The following is a 20,915-nucleotide window of genomic DNA, read 5'->3' on the forward strand; positions in this document are numbered from 1 at the left end:
AGCTGCCTCTTAGTGAATACAGCATGGGCCTTATCAGGGTGTGATCACTGATCAATCTTAAACATCTACGCTCCATAGGCTCCATTCACACAGCTATTCAGGGTTCCCAGGCTGCCCAGCACCAGAACAAACATTTACTTTTCTCTGGAAACCTCAGTTCTATGTCCATGAAAACTGTACAGCTGTACAGGATATCATGTTGGCGAAAAGTGATACCCTTTTTTGACACTTCTGTGACGTGAAATAATAAAGATGACTGTCTTCCAACTGGAACACAGAGGGGAATTTCCCAAACAAGTGCTAAATAAACCTGCATGAGGAATCAGCTTTTATTTCACCGTGATTCTCTTGTACCTCATAGCCTCTCCAAAAGAGGAAGCGTTCTGCGTCATGAATCTTTCAAACTGCCTGCAGAGTGCGTAGTGTTAGAGAAAGGGTGCGGCTAAGCTGGCTCTCATCAAGATCATCTTTTGTTTGAAGGCATCTTCCAAAATAGGCATTTGTTCTCCCTGAGCTTATGCTGGGGAGAGAGAGCCACACACTCTGCTGCTTAGCAGCAAGCAACATGCAGCAGCATTAATATTGTCCCTTTTAGACTAGCAATGTTATTTGTTAACCAAATAAATGTTATTGAACTTTAGGAGCAAGACATTTTTGCAAAAAAAAAAAAAAAGGGGGGGGGGGGGGGCATGAGTCTCTTACCTTAATATAGGATAATATATTATGTCTTTCTCCAAACAGATCTTGTCATATATGGGTTATTTGAACACGGGTGTCTTGTGAAACATTTGGTTTCTCTGTCAGTCCTAGAAAATGCCACCACACTGAGGGTTAAATTCCAATTATTATGTTTTCTAAGCAAACATATTTAGCAACAATTGTCCTTTTGAGTTTCCTGTGCCCAGTGCATCACTGGGAGGTTGACCAATTTTTATTTATTTATTTATTTATTTATTTTTTTGCCCTGCACATTGTGTTACATAAAACGACAAGTCTGCCAGGAATACCGGGCATGACACATCAGTGACTGTACTAATGAAAGCCTTGGTAATTCATTACAAGCACAGGAGGTGAATAAACCATTGTTACTGCTATAGGAAAGTTTTCAGTATGGATCAAAATTCACTTGTTTTTTTAATGTGTAGGGAAAACCAGGTCAAATCTTCTACTCCCATAAGCTGCAAAGCTCCACTGGAGCAATGCCGATTATTTTGTTGTTTTGCTGCTATTTTTGAGGCAAGGATTTTTTCATGATTTTTTTTTACCCAGATTTCAACATTGCTCTATCTTCTATGATCTGTTTCACCATGGCTCAGCTGTTCAGGCTCACAGCTTGTCTTTGGCACAGTCCAAGGTGCTGATTCAACATCAGAGACTTCTTTATAATAGTGAATTTCTTTTAACTGCCAAGTGTTATAGGGCACTGGATGTTGAAATGATATGAAAATAAAAGGGAGACCTTGAGATGAAACTTGCGACCTAATTCCCAAGCAAGAAAAAGCCTTGAGGTGAACTTTGGTAGGGTTATCTCAAAGCAACAGTCTGCGAAATGTCAGCCAGATGTGTCAAATCTATAAGAACACATTGCAGCAGCAAAGTAGCTTACTGTAGCTTACAAAGTAGCTTACACAGGCTGCAGAAATAAAGTGGTAAAATAAAGTATCCATAGGCAGAGCACTGGTATGCCTTACAGAGTGCTGTGTCAGAACAACTTAGTAAACAGAGAATCTTAGGAGTTTACTTAGTGTTTCTCCATCTCTAATTACAATCCTCCTGACAGCAATTTGTCCAGGCTGTCTTAAAGACCTTCCTTAAGGATGGTGATTCTTGTCCCCATCTAGATGATCTAGTACAGTGCTCACCAGTAGGAAGGTCTCCTAACATCCAAACTTCCCAAGTCTCCCTTGTTGCAATAAAAGCCCTATATGCACATTGGAAAACAATTTATTCTCTTCCACTCAAAAATGTTTGAGATCTTTGAAGACTCATAGTTTTTTGTTTGTTTGTTTTGTTTTATTTTTCCCTAGACTGAAGAACTCATTTGCTTACAATATTTTCTCTTTGGTCATATTTTCTTTTCTTGACCTGCAAATATAATTCTTTCCTATTGGGCTACTGGGTGTTCATATGATTATAATGCTTGCATTTTCTCTATAGGGAAACATCCTTTGTACATCAAACCAGTTTTACAATTTAGAAGGTTCATCCTAAACTCTCATTGTGCATCTTCAGTCTACTGCCACACCTTCTAATTTAATAACATCTGAAAATTTAACACCTGTTCACTACTCCATCATTCAGGATGCAATACAACTGAACAATACCACACCAGAACAAGATCCTAGCATAGTCACTACCTCAATAACATCCTCAGTTTTGACAATGAACCATTGATAACTGTATCTCAAGCGTAGTATTCTGACGTTTATGCATTTGTTATTATTAGACAGGATTGCCCTCATTTGCTTATGGGGACAGAATAGTCAAAGTTTGTCTAACATCAAAAGATGATGCATTTATGACAACTCACCTATGCACAAGCCTTAAAACAATAAAAAACCTTCACAATTGTGGGACTCATATCATTTAACTTCAAAGAGTTAGCCTTATGTTAGTTGTACTTGCTTCCCTTACAGTCAGTGGAAAGAAATAGACATTTTTTTTATGCTTGACTCACTGAACCTCTTTATACATTTACTTTGGGTGCGTGACACCAGAGACAATACTGATCACGGCTAGATTTTTACTTCAAAGGGAATTTCAGTACTATGTATGTTGTGACACAAATTATTAGCAAGATGTACTGTAATTCTCCTGGAAGAAGAAAAGAGCAGAGTGGCACTGGGAAAGCAGTAAGAAGATCTGACAACATTGACTGTTCTGGATGTAACAACAACGTATGTCACAACTGGGAATTGATTATGGTCTTGTGGACTTGAACTATTCCAGACTGAGTATGTTTTCTAGTGCTTGTATGTCATCAGGAAGCACTATATTTAGCCTTATGATTAACCAGAACACATACGAGTAAGTCTAATGAGCCTCAGGAAATTTAGTTCCTTAATAGAGCGTGAATCTATGAAGCCCAAGTATATGAGCACATGTAGGCAAACTATCTGATAGTCCTTGTGCTACAATTTGTCCTTTTTTACACTGCATCTCATACTGTTTGCATTCAGTGCCATTTGCTCTTGCACAACTATGTCATGTCCTGTCTTGCCTACTCATTACATATTTGGCACCCTGAAAATCCCCTAGTGATCCGGGTCTGAAATGACTGAAGATGGGTCTATAAGGTGGATTTGAAGGCAATGCAATGACCTCCACCATGAGGAGGTTCTACCTTTCTTCTGCTACATACCAGAGTGGCACAAATCACTTCTGGAAAGTGTCTGTCTTCTACTGGCAATAGAGGGACCTCAGGCAAAGTCAGTGCTTTACTTCTGGATAGTTTAAATTAGGTGAAACTACAACACAGTCCATCTCAGTGAGTATCTCAGACTGAGAAACTGCCTAAATTTAAGCATTTTTTTATTCTGAAGTGAGTGGAGAGGGGTTGTCTCTGGCACAGCCAATACACAGAGCAGCTCACACTAATACTCTGAGTTCACTGCACAGTCTCCTGATGCACTTTTGGTGATAAAACTCTCCTATACACTGTCTTCTCACTCTTTTTTGAAGGTCCCAGCTGTCTTTCCATTTCTGGATAGGCAGGAAGAATAACATTGGGCATTTGTGCACCTTTGAAGGCACATTGTATAGTTTCATCCCTATGCCTATATGGATACCATAACTGGCTTTAAACACGGTCCAGTCTTTTGCTGAGTAGTCTTTACTATGTCTTCTTTGGGATCACCAACATTTTGTAATGTACATTTGTATGTAGCCATTTGCTTGAGCACCCTTCCCTTTCTCCTTTTGTCTATTCTTTTCTCATCCTCATTTTTATCAAACAGATACTCTCTGTCTTTCTTTCCAGGTTTGAAATCCTGTTCATCTGAAGCTAGACTCATATGCCAAGAGTGAGAGTTACCTTTTGGTATGGCTTGTTTTTATCTCTAAATGAGAACACGATGACACCTGCGAAGCCATCAGCATTGAAGCCAACTAATTACAGAATCACAGAATCACAGAATTTCCTAGGTTGGAAGAGACCTCAAGGTCATCGAGTCCAACCTCCAACCTAACGCTAACAGCCCTCCACTAAACCATATCCCTAAGCTCTACATCTAAACGTCTTTTGAAGACTTCCAGGGATGGTGACTCCACCACTTCCCTGGGCAGCCTGTTCCAGTGCCTCACAACCCTTTCAGTGAAGAAGTTCTTCCTAACATCTAACCTAAAACTCCCCTGGCTCAACTTAAACCCATTCCCCCTCGTCCTGTCACCAGGCACGTGGGAGAACAGGCCAACCCCCACCTCGCTACAGCCTCCCTTGAGGTACCTAAAAAGAGCGATAAGGTCACCCCTGAGCCTCCTCTTCTCCAGGCTGAACAAGCCCAGCTCCCTCAGCCGCTCCTCGTAGGACTTGTTCTCCAGGCCCCTCACCAGCTTCGTCGCCCTTCTCTGCACCCGCTCAAGCACCTCAATGTCCTTCTTGTAGCGAGGGGCCCAAAACTGAACACAGTACTCGAGGTGCGGCCTCACCGGACGATCACCTCCCTAGCCCTGCTGGTCACGCTGTTCCTAATACAAGCCAGGATGCCGTTGGCCTTCTTGGCCACCTGAGCACACTGCTGGCTCATATTCAGCCGACTGTCAACCATCACTCCCAGGTCCTTCTCTGCCTGGCAGCTTTCCAACCATTCCTCTCCCAGCCTGTAGCTCTGCTTGGGGTTATTGCGCCCCAGGTGCAGGACCCGGCACTTGGCCTTGTTAAACTTCATGCAGTTGACCTCAGCCCATCAGTGCAGCCTATCCAGATCCTCCTGCAGAGCTTTCCTACCCTCAAGCAGATCGACACACGCACCTAACTTGGTGTCATCTGCGAACTTACTGAGGGTGCACTCGATGCCCTCGTCCAGATCATCGATGAAGATATTAAAGAAGTGAAATAAATATTGTGAGTAACCTTCAGCTCTATCACTACATGATAATGATCACTGCAAATATCTAACCATCATTATGACTTCAGATCCCACCTAAATGTAAAAAAATAAAAACAGACTGAAATAAATTAATTATTCCATGCAGTGGTAATTGTAAGTAAATGTAGCAATGTCTCATTCTTGATTCTGTAAATTCACACTTGTAATATGGATATATATATATATATATATATATATATATATATATATATAGGGACCACTCTTTTACTTCCTAGCAGAAAAACATAATTGTGCAGAATCATGGAGTCTCTTTTGAAAGTTTTCCAAATAAAAATGAGCTAAGTTGCTACAGAAGTAGTCCGAGATGCAAAACTAAAGAAAAACAAAAAAACAAAAACGCTTTAAGTTATGTTAGGTCTCAGTTTTCCTTCAGAGAAGCAAAGCTGAGATCTACATGTAGGAAGCATTAAAAGAGTTAGATGACTTTGAGGAAAAGCCATCTGTTTTGTGGTTATATAATTCTTTTCTCATCTCACCAGGGTGTTAAGTGCATGTGGATTTGCACTCTGTAAGGGCATGCTAGCACCTCAGTGACACTGAGAGCATTCACACTGCTTCATTGATGCTGCCTCAGGACAGGAAAAAGCAGTGCTGGCATAAAATGAGCTTTTACAGAGCTTACTCTATCAGTTTAAGACATGCCTGCTTCTAGAGTCATCCATGCAGTGGACATTCCCCATCTCACAGGTAAATTAGGGTCAGGATCTGTGTTCAGAGGAGGCTCAAACATGCTTACCCAGCAGTGATTACAATAAACCCACTGGCTTGGACAGGAATAGACTATGAATGTGCACATCATGTGGTGCTGTGTCTCAGCTACCAGGGGAGAAACTTTCCTTTAAAGGATGGTAAAAGACATCCAGAGAGGAACCCACTTCAGCTGTGTGGCATAAAGAGAGCTGAGCCACACCCTTAATTTCAGTAGCGTCACATTCATTCCTTTCATTCAGTGGAGGCTGGAATATTTATATTCCCAGCCAGGGTTTGCAGAGCTCTCAACAATTCCAGACTAAGTATTTATACTCTGCCATGAAAGTGTCCATGTGGTTTTACCTTATGCAGTTTTCCAAGCTTCTTTTTCTTCCACTGGGGCTATCCGAATTCCTGAGAATGGTGCAAGCAATATTTTTGTATGTAGCTCCCTTCTTAGAGAACTACAGTATATAGACATATAAGCATTGTGTCAATCTGTTAAATACTAGAAAGTGAGTTAAGAAGCAGAATAAAAACCACTGGCATGTATCATGAAGGACAGAACAGATTCAGATAAAAAGTCTTGTAAGACAAAACCTACGTAAAATCATGTCACCACTAGGCATATTCATTTAAAATCTGAATATCAGTTAATACTGGCAGTGACTTAAAAAAGCCTCTGAATATAAATTAATAGGGGCAGCCTTAAATAATCCTGCAAGAAATTGTAGTTTCAAGATCCAGCCTTGCTCTGCATTCCTACATTGTCATATGGATTACATGGTAGGAAGCTTTATGTATCTTCAGTGAGGGTGTACATATGGAACGAGGGTCACATTCAGCAGGGGAGACTTTCTGAACAAGGAAGAGTAGTTTCACCCTGCTGGACAGCTGAACTCCAGCACAGCACTCTCTCATTCCCCTCTTCAAAAGAAGAGAAAATATAGTAGCTGAGTGCTCAAGGGCTGAGATAGGGACAGGGAGAACACCCACCAACTACCATCACAGGCAAAATAGACTCAGCATAGGGAGATTAATGTAATTTATTGCCTATTGCTAACAGACTAGAGCAGTGAGAAATTAAAAGCAAATTAAAAACACCTTCCCCCCATCCACTCTCCCCTCCCTCCTCTCTCAAGTGGCACAGGGGAACAGGGACTGGAGGCTGCAGTCAGTCCCTGAGGCTTCATCCCCACCGCTCCCTCATGGTCCCTCTCAGCCCCTGCTCCATGCAGGGTCCCTCCCACAGTATGCCGTCCTTCCAAAACTGAGCCTGCAGCAGCTGCCCACAGGCAGCAGCTCTTTAAGAACTGCTCCCACGTGGCTCCCTAGCACAGGGTCCATGCCCCAGGAGCAAACTGCTCCAGCACAGGTCTCCCATGGGCAGCAGCTCCCCCTAGCCCCCCTGCTCCTGCGTGGGCTCCTCTCCACGGGCTGCAGCTCTGGCCCAGGGCGTGCTCCTGCGGGGGCTCTCCATGGGCCACAGCCTCCTCCAGGCCACATCCACCTGCTCCACCGGGGGCTCCTTTACAGGCTGCAGCGTGGAGATCTGCTCCATGTGGGATCCATGGGCTGCAGGGGGACAGCCTGCTCCATCAGGGGCCTCTCCCTTCACAGGCTGCAGGGGAACTGCTGCTGCGTGCCTGGAGCACCTCCTGCCCTCCTGCTGCACTCACCTTGGGGACTGCAGGGCTGGGTTTCTCTCATTTCTTGTTTATCTCTCCTAGCTGCTGTAGCACAGCAGATTTTTTCCCCTTAAATCTGCTCTTGCAGAGGCCCAACCAGTATCACTCATAGCTGAGCTCTGGCCAGTGGCAGGTCTCTTTTGGAGCCAGCTGGAGCTCATTCTGGTTTGACATGGAACAGCTGCTGGGCTCTGCTCACAGTGGCCACCCCTGCAGCCCCTCTGCTACCAAAACCTTGCCAACACAGAAAATAAATAAATAAATAAAATTGGACATTTTTCTCCTCTAAACTGAAGATCCATTTCAAATAACAGTACTTTTCCTCATAGAGAAGACTCACCTCCCCAAGATTTCTGCAATACTTTGGGATTGGGTATCTACTTGCCTCAGCTCACAGGGAAAAGGGGATGTAAATGAAACACAGTTGACTTGCATAAGAGTTGGATCAGATCAACATAAAATAGGATGGGGACTGACTTTCTTAGTAGGCAGGGGCTGCACATCCCTGTTTTGCCATGGCTGTGCAGGAGGAAAAGTGAGAATCACCTACTGAATGCTCTCTGATGTCTTGAAAGAAAATGAAAAAGAGGAAGCTCCCTAGTAAAATGACATCCAGAACTACTCAGGGTGTGAATTATTTTCTGAGGAATTTCTGAGGCAAAGATTTAGCCCCTGCTTCTCCCCCCCAATCTGATTCAACCTTGGAAAGGAGGATGAAAATACATGTAATGACCACACACTTCAAAATTTGCTGCAAGAAAGATGTGTGTCCTAGAAGGATGTGTCTTGTTTGCAATGCAGACATGTAACAGGGTCTAAAAGGTATTCTATAAATCACTTTCTCATAATGGGTGGATCAATGGTGAGAGAAAAACAATGGTGAGATTGGATGATTTTCTGGGGTCTGAAAACCTTTAGAATTTGGCAGGTTAGAATAACCTTGTACCTTGGACTTGTAGGTCAAGTGTATGAATGCAAACACTAGCTATGAAGACTTCTTATATTGACTGGTCTGGAAACAGAAGCCTCCAATGCTTCTTAAGACACAGATGAACTTCTTAAAAGTCTGTGACAGTTTCTGCAACTACGGAGCAGTGGTAGTTCTATTAGCAGAACATCTACAGATCTGGATTAGGATGTGATCCTGTTGTCTTCAGTTATACACCACTAGAGATTTGAGTTGCATAAAATAATTATAACAGGATAGAGTATGGTGAAGGGAAAAATGGCAGACATTCTCACAAAGGGAACCTCAATGGAAGTAAACAGAAAAGAAACAGCTGATCATTACTGCTTGCACATACAGGCAGAGTTTTGGCTGGTGTCAGTGTTGCACAAGTTGTCTGAGACCCAAATGTTAGCTGAAGTTCAGCAGGTCTTGCTAAATAGCTTCTCTTAAAATAATACATCCATTAGCATCTTTTCTATCCACGTGCAAAAGTTTCTTCATTGCTTGGAACATGAGCCCAAAGCTTGAGTTCTAGCCTTTGAGAATATCAAGCTTGCCTTCCAGACTACAGCCCCCTTAGTGCCATGCAACTATGAAGACCAACCACAGCTTGGGTTTCCATTCATCTTTGTCTTTGTCAAGGTCATCAAGACATTACCACTATTTTTGCTATTCTTGACAATTAGGACACAGTCTGCTGGAAGAACTCTCCAGCCTCCTCAGATAGATTGGCAAGGTAGTTCAAGGTGAAGATATTGGGACTGCTTCAACTGGTGAACTAGGAGCTTTTTCATTAGATGGTGTTATGCCTTCCTTGAAACAAACTGAAAAGTTATGCTTCTTAGACCCCATATTGAAAGATTTATTTTCCTGTCATGGATTGTATTTGCAGCTCTCCTTTGAACTATCTCCACTGTTTAGACGTTTTTCCAGAAACGTGTACTCCAGAGCTGGATACATCATTTTACAAATGTTTCAACTGGTGTAGTTTAAAGAGGCAAGGTCATTTCCCATTTTCTATGGAATGTTCTCTGTACACATCTAAAAGTTGCACTGGCTTCTTTTTTGGAAGTTTATGTTGAGCTAGTTACTGATGCTTCACTTGCAATTTGCCAGACAAATTTCTCTCCTCCCACACATAAAACTTTCAGTCTTCTCTCCCAGACATATTGCCCTCAATATGACTTCATTAAAACAAATTACACTGGAGTATGAATATTTAGACATTCACTATTCTGTGCTATTGATTGTTTGCTAAGCTACCTTTGTTATGGCAACTGCAAACTGATTTCACAGACAGTGTATTCTCATGGAGCAGTTCCTAAAAGTTAGAGAGCACTCGACCAAATTAGCTTTGTCTTTTTCTCTCATAGGTGCTTTTCTGAAGCCTTGAGGACTTGAAGGGTTTCTGGAAAACTGGGTTATGTAGAGTCATTGTTGACATGATAAATCACTTCTAAAAGTGTGTCTTCTTCTGGCCATTCAATCTTGTCTGTTCTTGATGTAGGTCCTTCATTTTCCTATTAGGGCAACAGAGAACTGTCCTTATTTTGATTTTATTATGCATTTTATCATAAGGAAAACTTGTCTTTCTTACCAAGTTCTGTAGGCATTTTAAGATCTGTCTGATGTCTCCTGAGTTTAGGCTGAAGAATTTATCAGTTCTTTCTGATTCTCCAAACTTTCATTTGCACTGACTTTTACAGTATAGATGCTCAAAGTGTCTTGTTCCAGCCATAAAATCTATGAAAGAAGGGGAGAAACACATAATGAAGTCCTAAACGAGAAATATCTTTTATGCTTACAGGAACTTTTGTCATCAATGGTGGGTACACTTTGGTTTGAATTGCCCAGAGAATGCATACCCAGCCAAGTACCTAAAGTCTTGCTATCTTTGGCAGGATCACATAAATAATGTTTGTGCTTGAATAACATGTTCTTGAACAGTTTCTCCAGTGTATTTTCTGCACATATGTTTCCCATCAACAGCAGACAGAGCAGTCTTACCCAAAAACACTTGTATGTCCAATATACAGCGGTGAAAAGAAGTAAACCAAAAGATTTCTAACATTGTCTTCAATTCTTCATTGGACATGGGTGTAGAAAAATGCTAGTGGATCAGCAGGTTTATATCAGCAACAAACTGCATTTTACCCATATTGCCCAATGAATTTAGTCAGCATAGTCAGTGGACACCAGGAGTTGGTCAGTGGACCTGTACATGCCGTAATTCATCTGCATAAACACAAGTTCCAAGCACCATTTTATGCATTGCAGTGTCTCTTGCCTGGCCTCTGGCAGCTATGCCACAAATGTTTGGGTCTCCTGAATCTCTTATACTGTCTCCCTTCACATCTGACAGTCTTCTGTGGATATGTCAGGTATCCAATGATATTGTCAAATTTCCTAGATATTTAGGCTAGATGTGTGGGAAGCAGAATCAATGTCCAAGTAAAAGACAGTTGCCTGGGTCTCTTTTTTTGACAACAAGCACTGATATGGTCAGAGCTAGGTGAACCCTGTTCCGACATATTGTCCAAAAAAGGGGGCACTAGCCATTCTCTGGTAGTACCAACCTCTCATAGAATCACAGAATCATAGAATCATAAAATGGTTTGGGTTGGAAGGGACCTCAAAGATCATCTAATTCTAATCCCCCTGCTATGGGCAGGGACATCTTCCACTAGAAATCCCTTCCCTACAGAGGAAGCTGCTCCTTTATTTTCAGATTACTAAAGCTGATGTGGGTGCCAAACTTTATATCACACTCGGTGAGCTTTCATCCCATAGTGTTTCTCTTACCAGGAGAGTATGAAATGTAGCTAGGCCATAAGGAATCACTTCAGTCTCACCTAATTCTCTTAGGAAGGCTCTCTGACACACATGCAGGCTTATGCTGGTGCTTTCCACCTTAACAAACATACAAGACTGACAGAGTCTCATTCCAGGGTTGGAAACATAGTTAATGGTGTGTCAGAATGACTCACATCACCACTTACCTAATGTTTCCCTTTCTACATCTTAACTTCACATATGCTTATTTTCCAGCTGCCACTCCTGTGCAGGTGGCACGCAGACATGGCAACTTGAAATCTCAGTGTGCTCAGTTCAGTTTCTTCTTTTCACCTCCCTTTGCAGATCTAAAGATAAGTTGCAAAATTTCATAGGCAGCACATACATGTCCACATTACTGGGAGAGATTATCATGTCATTAGCCAACTCCCCTTAAGTCCATAATTATATTACTGGAAGTGACTTCTTCTGTTGAACCACAGAAAGGCAGGTCTCATTTGGGCTCTCATCATCTTGTATCTTCTGTCTCAAATCTTGACCTATGCAACCTTACCTCGCACATCCTGTACAGCACACATCCTGAACTTTCCTTCACCTTTCCTTAACTGGGAGCTATTGTAAGTCATTTTTCTTCCCAGATCCCTCACCTCACTTCTTTTCTATTGTATGAAACAAACTGCTAATTTTCAGTTTCAGAGCCTTTCATGGAAGATATTTCTTCTGTTAATTCAATATTAGCAAATTTGCCAAAAGAAGAATGCTGAAGAATATATCATATATAACAAAATCTTGGCAGTTGTTAGGAACCTCATGATTTTTATTTTTATTTTTATTTTTATTTTTATTTTTATTTTTATTTTTATTTTTATTTTTATTTTTATTTTTATTTTATTTTTATTTTTATTTTTTATTCTTATTTTTATTCTTATTTTTTATTTTTATTCTTTAATGGCTATTTCTGATGGTATTCAGCTATAAAAACAAAAACAATAACAACAAGAAAAACACAGAAATCTCAATATTGATATCTACATATAAACTAGCTGCCCAAAAACTTCTTATATTCAGTTGACATTTGGGTTTTTTACTCAGCTACCTTAATACATGCATCAAGTTGGCATATTTTTGTTTCAAGGACATTTGATATTCCTTCTCCCACCTGATCACCAATTGCCTGTCCACACATTTGCAGATCTCCTGGGACGGGGAAACCCTGGCTGCATGTACAGACTGGGCGATGAGACGCTGGAGAGCAGCCTAGAAGAGAGGGATCTGGGGGTCGTGATAGACAGCAAGTTGAATATGAGCCAGCAGTGTGCCCTGGCAGCCAGGAGGGCCAATCGTATCCTGGGGTGCATCAAGAACGGCATCGCTAGTAGGTCAAGGGAGGTGATTGTCCCGCTCTACTCTGCGCTGGTGCGGCCTCACCTCGAGTACTGTGTGCAGTTCTGGGCACCACAGTATAAAAAGGACATGAAACTGTTGGAAAGTGTCCAGAGGAGGGCTACGAAGATGGTGAAAGGCCTTGAGGGGAAGACGTACGAGGAACGGCTGAGGTCACTGGGCCTGTTCAGCCTGGAGAAGAGGAGGCTGAGGGGAGACCTCATCGCAGTCTACAACTTCCTCGCAAGGGGTTGTCAAGAGGCAGGAGACCTTTTCTCCATTAACACTAGTGACAGGACCCGCGGGAACGGGGTTAAGCTGAGGCAGGGGAAATTTAGGCTGGACGTCAGGAGGGGGTTCTTCACAGAGAGGGTGGTTGCACACTGGAACAGGCTCCCCAGGGAAGTGGTCACTGCACCGAGCCTGTCTGAATTTAAGAAGAGATTGGACTGTGAACTTAGGCACATGGTCTGAACTTTTGGGTAGACCTGTGCGGTGTCGAGAGTTGGACTTGATGATCCTTAAGGGTCCCTTCCAACTCAGGATATTCTATGATTCTATGATTCTATGATCTCCTGTATGCCAGTATTTCTGTTTAGATTCTTTTCAAATGGCATTAAACTCTTTATTTAGGCAAATGAATCACTTAGTAAAAACAGTGGAGCCTATGGATTTATTAAGCTTATGCTGTAGAAAATGCATGCATTTGATAAAATAAATTGTTCTTTAGACTCCCCTGGTTGTACTGGCCAGCTATCCATGAATTGTAACTGCAGATGGTGCGTTTCCATATAGACATTTAGATGTTGGCACCTACATTTAGGTGTCTTAATACATGAGGTGAAACCCAGTTCAGATTTCTAGACAACCTGCTGCATAGTATGCTGCCTGAGTCCCACTATATTTTGCTGCTAAGGCATAGTTGTAAATAAGAGCTGGAAAAAAACTTTGCAACAAAAAAAATACCATATATTTGTCACATATTCTTTCACAGAACTATATATTAATTCATTTTGGAAGCAGAAGGTTTGGAGAACTTCCAAGGAAAGTGTAATCAGTAATACTAGATTTTGTTCAACAGCCAATTATTATGGACAATTCCAATTATATATGAAACTGAAAAAAAAAATAAATAAAAAGCATATTGAAAGGGTCAGTTTATTTCTTTTTCCAAAAAAAAAAATAATCTCAAAAATAATATCTAGACTCAGACATTGAGAAAGTAAATACTTTCAGATTGTTATGACTTTATTCTAACTGCAATATTTATATATTGACTCTGTCCTTGCTTACTACCTACAGTATTTTTATAATCGTCTGTCCAACCTGGACTTGGACCTCTGAAGTTTGAAGTTATTTTAATACCCTTGGAAAACTGAGAACATGCCAAATGTCACCATTAGAAAGCATGTTCATTGTACATTTAAATTATTAGTTTCTTATTTCATTCTGTTCCATCTTCCTGATTAAGTTCTGCTGCATTAATAGTGCAGCAGAACTTAATCAGGAAGGAAAAGGAACCCTTTTCCCCTGCTGCACTTACCCTGCTCATTACTTTAAGATTGCTCCTAGGCCCTTCAACCATTGTTGGATTAGGTTATTTAAAATACTTATTTTTTATCATAAATCTTAGCCCTTTCATAGCTTTTGCTGTTTCTCTGAATTCTTTCCAGTCTGTCTCCATCTAGATTTAGACTACATTTAGAATAATGTAGTTCATAACAGTTGTTCCAGCCACAATATGTCATATGTAAGTATTAAGAAAAATAAATGTCTTTATGTGGGTTTTCTCTGACTGTATTTCTGTATTATGACGTTGCTATTTCCTGCACACTTAGCATCTTTTATTATTTGTCAAACACGATAAGTCTAAGTGTCTTAGTTTTGAGTTGCATCAGTTTTAAATCAAGTGTTCTCTTCCACAAGGAGCTGTATCTATTCTGAAGAGAAATGAGAGGTTCTGCATAACGTTTTCCATCATGAATTTACAGTGCCATTTGGCAAAGTAATATACCAGTTATTCATAAGAACAAAAACAGAGTGAACTCAAAATAACCAGTCTTTTTTTTTTTTTTTTTTTTTTTTCTTCTTTTTCTTACCACAGGTTAAAATTAGAATAAAATAATCGGCTAGATATAAACTTGGTGAACTTACAGTTTCCAGCTGCATTTTTCCTCTAACACCTGAAAATATGAAACTAACATCCCTGGGTCTGATTTCAAACCTGTTTACCCAGATGTAAATAAGCAGTTACTCTACTGAAATGTGGAACTTAAAGAATTTAAGAATAGTAAGTTTGGAGCTCTGGTGATAACATTTGCCAGCATTGATTCTTCCAATACAATAATTGGAAATGATCCAAGAGAAGAAAACAATGAATCTATCTATGGTGGTGTACTACAGAAGAATAACAGACAAAAAGCATTGTTGTTGTGTTTTGGAGAGAGCAGCTGGTGTTATAAGGCTACCCTTCTGGCAATACATTTGTGGTCCTAGTATCAATTCTTTAAAAAGCAGACATAATGAATGGGCTTTTATGCAGTAACTTACTCCAAGGTCCAGTTCTTTTCTAAATCATTGTCTGCTTCCCCCTGCTTGTGGTGTGAACGTGTTGGCCCTGGGCCCTTGATTGAAACCTAAAAGTACTCTTAAAAGATGTTCCTTGCCAGTGTAATCCTCCCATACACTCCAAATTGCAGATTCATGGTTAGTCATTCTGCCACCAACCACAGCAGGCCATGATCTACAGCAAAGCCTACACTCAAAGACATTAAATAACATATAAACTCTCTTTAGAACAACAGTATGTCATGCAAATAATACACTACGTCCTTTCTTGCTATGTGGCAAGCCCACTCTCTGCTTTAAGTTTCCCAGCATAGCAGAACTTCCCTTGTGTATGGTCACAGGAAAATAGGACTGGGAACCAAAGCTCCAATTTTGAGGGGCCACACCATTTGTTTTTTATTATTACTCTAAGAAGTTACACAGGTTTAAAAAAAAAAAAAAAAAAGACATTTTGCTGCACTTCAGAAAATGTACTCATAAAAAGTCAAGTTAAAGCAAAATAGTCTCAATCACAGTTTCTGTGAGGACAATGCATGGAAACAAAAAAAAGAGTCCTAGAAAATAAGAAACAGAAATTCTTCAGTGACATATAGCCTGTTGAGGATATAAAGTGAAAACAGATTTCTTGCATTGTTTTGAAAATTTTAAAAGGGAAAAAATTCAATATTTCAGACTGGGGTTTAACTGGTATTTGGAAGACTTCCAGTAGTTACTGAGTGATTAAGCCTTGTGCTTTAAAAGCAAACACAAATGGATTGACAAACCACTGGGACTTTGCATAGCCAAGGAAAAATAAAAGGGGCAGAAGAGACACATTCCTAGCTCTCATTTGGATAGGATGTTAGAGTGCACCAGTCCTTGTCTTGTGTCAAGAATTTCTGGTAAGAAGCAAGTCTGGGAATGTAAAGGACATGGGTGCCGCAGAGCTCTCAGAGCAGTCCTTGGGTAATCCATAGCCAGGGCCTTGGTGTTCACTGCTCTACACATTTGCTGCTCTGAAAGCAGTCAGAAATTCTGTTTACCTTTTGAGCATGCTGAGTAACATATACACAAGGCAGAAATGTGTAAATGAGTAAGAATTCAAACAGTTCTGTAGGAACTATACATACGTGTATTCAATATAGGGAATTAAAGCTTGACAATTGTTCTTAATAAAAAGGAATCACTTAAAATAAATAAAGGGAAATAAAGGTAGATGATGCACATAATCAGTGATGGTTGTGCTATCAGTGCCAAAGGACAGATGGCATGCAATGACACATGCTAATAAACATTCAGATTGGCTTTTAATACACTAATTGCCAACAAGAGAAGAAAAACATTATAAATAGTATATTGGTATTTTCTATTATGCTTATTGATTGCATCTGGGAAACATATTATTGGGATCAGCAGTAGTGAGCATTCAACTGAGCATGGCTCCAAATTATGACAGAAAGTATACTTTTCATTCTCTTGCAAAATCTATTGTATTTTCCTCCATGTTCAACAAAGATTTGGGGAATATGAGACCATGGGACCACACTAAAATAAAATGCTGTGGTGCCTATACAAGTGTCTAAAGCAGTATGTGCTGTTCAAGAGAAAAATATGTAGCCCAAAACCATGTAGGCTCAGCTTTTCTATACACACAGTGGTGGAACCAAGACCAATATATGAATGGAAATTTAGCTAGTTGTCTTCCATCAACACAAGCAAGAAACCAGTGTAAAACAACATGCCATTCTTGCAACTGACATGTGAAAACTAGGTTCTCAGCTTCAGTGTTTCATCCAAAAAGCTTGATGTGTTGAAATTCCTCTCTGTGTCTCTGAAGAGTTGCTTGGGATGCCTACTTCTCTGAGCAACAAGTAAGGAAAGCCAGCCACATCATGCTGGCAACTGTGTTGTCAACTTAATGATAAAAAAAGTTTTCTGCTGGAGTCATAGCCCTGGCACTGTTCAGTTCGCTAGTACAAACAGAAGCAATGTTAGTCACTTGGATCTACCAAGTATTGTTACAAGAAACACAGTTCCATGTAGACTTCTTCCAGGACTGCTCTTTGTGCACCTGCGCAGGCATTAGGATAACATGAAATATTCCCCATTTTAAGTATTTTTGCTTAAAAAATTAGAAGGCCAAGATGACACAAGATGACATTATCAGCAGAAGAAACTGTGGATGAATGTCTTTTGGGCAGACATTTGATTTGAAGGGCTCTTCCTACTTTTGCAAATGAAGGTAGATATGGTTCTTGCTCCCAAAAGCTTGCTCCTAATTACTATAGTGAACAAGCTATGCTATAGGGTACCATAATAATTTCTCCTTTTTCCTAGTAGGCTGCTGTATTTTTCCATTTCCTTTAGTTGGCCTGACCACAGGGCTTCTGTGTTTCTTCATGTACTTTTATGTAACAAAAATATCAGGTAATAAGATCAAGTGGCTGATTCACTACTTAGGTTTATTTAGCTAAGGTAGTCGTTGTGGAGCATTAGAAGTAGGTGGGTGGAAAGAGGATGGGATTGGCATGAGATAATATTTACAAGTTCAACATCTTTCTTTTGTATTCAGTGTTCCAAAACAACAAACATGAGTCTCTCCACACTTTAAAATGCAGACAAAATTCCTATACTTTCGTCTTTTCTCAAATATGGGAGTAATATAGCATGTCACTTACTAGTAAATGGCAGCGGAAAAGTTATCAGCAAGCACTAGAAAAACTCCTAGGATGACAGCAAAGAGTTTGTGTAATACAAGAGATAGAAAAAAAAAATATATATATATATATATGCTGTATATAATATATATATATATTCATAAATTACTTGGATGCTGGACTTGCAGGTATGCTAAGTTTGCGGATGACACAAAACTGGGAGGAGCTGTTGACACTTTTGAGGGTATAGAGGCCTTGCAGAAGGCTCTTGACAAATTAGAGGGCTGGGCAATCACCAACCATATCAAGTTTAACAAGAGCAAGCATCGGATTCTGCACCTGGGAAGGGGCAGCCCTGGATTTATGCACAGACTGGGGATCAAGAAGCTGGAGAGCAGCCCTGTGGAAAGAAAGGGATCTGGGGGTTCTGGTCAATGGCAAGTTGAATATAAGTGAACAGTGTGCTGTAGCAGCCAACAGGTCCAATGTACCTGGGGTGCATCAAGCACAACAGTGCTAGATGGTCAGGGGAAGAGGTTGTCCCACTCTGCTTTGTGCTGGTGCAGCCTCACCTTGAGCACTCTATGCAGTTCTGGGCTCCATACTATACATCAATCTATCAGAGAGTGTCCAAAGCAGGGCTATGAAGATGGTGAAGAATCTGGAGGGGAAAACATGAGGAGCTGCTAAAGTCCCTTGCTTAGCTGAGCTCCAAGCAGAGCAGGCCGAGGGGAGGCCTCATGGCAGCCTGCATCTCACTCACGAGGGGAGCGGAGAGGCAGTCACTGAGCTCTGCTCTCTGGGGACAGCTACAGGACCCGAGGGAACAGCATGGAGCTGGGACAGGGCGGGGTCAGGCTAGGGGTTAGGGAAAGGTTCTGCGTCCGGAGGGTGGTTGGCTGCTGTGACAGGCTGCCCAGGGCAGTGGCCATGACACCAAGCTGCCGGAGCTCAAGAAGCATTTGGGCAATGCTCTCAGACATATGCTTTGATGTTTGGGTAGTTCTGTGTAGAGCTAAGAGTTGGACTTGACAATCCTGGTGGGTACCTTCCAGCTCGGGATATTCTATGATTCTATGATAAATCTGAGTCTTTTCTATCCTTTAATGTCAATGTAGTCTAATTTAACTTGAAATCTCTCAGGCACACCAAAGAAAGACCTTCAGAGGAACAGCTGTATCAAATTGAACTTAAAAGCCACCATCTTTGGCATTGGTTGGCAATCTATAAAAGAAAGGACTAGCACAGAGATCATGTGTGTTTTTCCAATGGGATAAATTATAACTTGCTTCCAGTTTTGATTCTGTTGTTTCAAAATCATGAGCTGACTGAAAAAAAGGGCTCTGATGCTGTTGAATGCAATAAATTGGTCTGTGAATGAGTACTTTTAGGTATTCAACCCCAAAGATTGACTGAGATATCTACTTAATTTTATTAAACATAAAACAGTCTCTTAATTTGCTTAGAGCTACAGCTTGATCTCAAAAACTGACCTCTGCTGAAATCTTCCATATCCTGTCCCTAATCTCCTAAACCATCTCAGCCCTAAAGCACAAATACTAGGAAAAAAATAAAAAAATACACCACACACAAAAAACAGGGAGATACATTTTTCATTTCATGTGCTTCCTCTGCTTGGATGTGAACAGTGTTCACAATATCTTAGCTAGCCCATGTGCAAAGAGGACATTTGGTTTTGTCAGCATCTGTTTCTTGGAAATGAAGTGAACTGCATGACCTCCACTAGCAAATCTAGTTCACAACTGTCAAAAAAAACAAAAACAAAAACAAAAACATATTCTTGCTTCAATAAATACATAGAACTCCATATTAGAAACAGTTCTTTCTCTCCTTCCTCTGTTTCTCTTATTAGGATGCTTTCCACAAACTACAGTGAAAGTACGCATGTGAACTTCTAATTTTAAAATATATATATAATATGTATTCCTTATCATCTAATCCCCTCTATTCCTGTGCCATGATTTACGTTTTAAAATTTTTTTCTTTCTGTCCTTCATGTCTCCTCAAAGTAATTATAAAGTACAGCCAAAGTCCTTCACAGTCATTATCTTTAACCAAGTTCTTACTATTTCTGCTCTGAAGCCAAGCTGACTGATTTTAAACAGGAGCAGAAACACTCCATAGAGGAGTCTTCTACATTTGCAAGATTTTAAGTTTATAAAGATGAACTTTGACTCAGATAAAATTCTATTTCTATTAAAGTTCATTCTGTCTACTGATATTCCAACTGTCTCTATAATTTCTAGAAGTCTTACGATTGTCTAGTGTTTTGGCATTGAATTTAAGCAACCAAACCAGTTTCTCAGTTTAATCTAGTTTGCTCCCATAAAGGGCATCTTTTGATATCATGGTAGCTTGACAATGTCCTTATAAATTTTTATTTAGTCAATATTCCCAACAGGAAGCACATTCTTCCTTTTTTACATACTTCCTTTTTTTCTTTCTACCTACACTCATGATTATAATAGGGAGTCACTAAGTTCCTCTGGCCAGTTTAAGGTATATTGCTTTACCTTGTTTGTTTGTTTGCTTGCTTGTTTTTTTGTTTGTTTGTTTTTTGTTTTGTTTTGTTTTGTTTTGTTTGGAATTGAACTAAATTATCACCCAGTTCCATTTCTGGCCCTAAAGTATGAAAATTAGGTAGTCTGTGTCAGGCCTAAACTCTTACTGTTTGATGATACGAATAATTGAATTGACATTGCATGTGTCTAACAGGAACAACAGGAACAAAAGACAAGGATGCAGAAGTAGGTTCCCCATGGGTGGCTCCAGCCAACTACTGAATTTGGAACCCGAATGTTGTGGTTATACTAGGCATAGTAAAGGGCATGCCTAGTATATAGATGATAGCTTATTAATGCTCCCCTCTTTAAAGCACCCTCATTTATATGCAATTCAAACTAAATGATGGAAATGCAAAGCTCTGGAAATTCTGCAGCTACAGCTTTCAGACCTTTTTTCTCTTTGGCACTGAAGACATAGAATATGTTTTTTAGATATGCTGTGGGCATTTTCCTTGGATGCTAACCTGCCAAGCACTTCTGTGCTCTCAGAGACTTTTAGCTGTTCACTTGGAGTA

The 20,915-nt window shown here is 40.4% G+C and overlaps 1 protein-coding gene across 2 annotated transcripts in view; it reads right to left on the minus strand.

The window, feature by feature from the left end:
- MINDY4 (MINDY lysine 48 deubiquitinase 4) overlaps positions 1–20,915 on the minus strand; it is a 136,021-nt gene that overhangs the window by 5,179 nt on the left and 109,927 nt on the right. For both annotated transcript variants that reach the window (XR_014316901.1, XR_014316902.1), the window contains exon 19: positions 703–806. The gene's annotated coding sequence lies outside the window, so the exon portion shown is untranslated. The remainder of the gene's footprint in view (positions 1–702; positions 807–20,915) is intronic.

This window comes from Aythya marila (assembly GCF_965140915.1).
Source record: "Aythya marila genome assembly, chromosome: 2".
NCBI lineage: Eukaryota > Metazoa > Chordata > Aves > Anseriformes > Anatidae > Aythya > Aythya marila.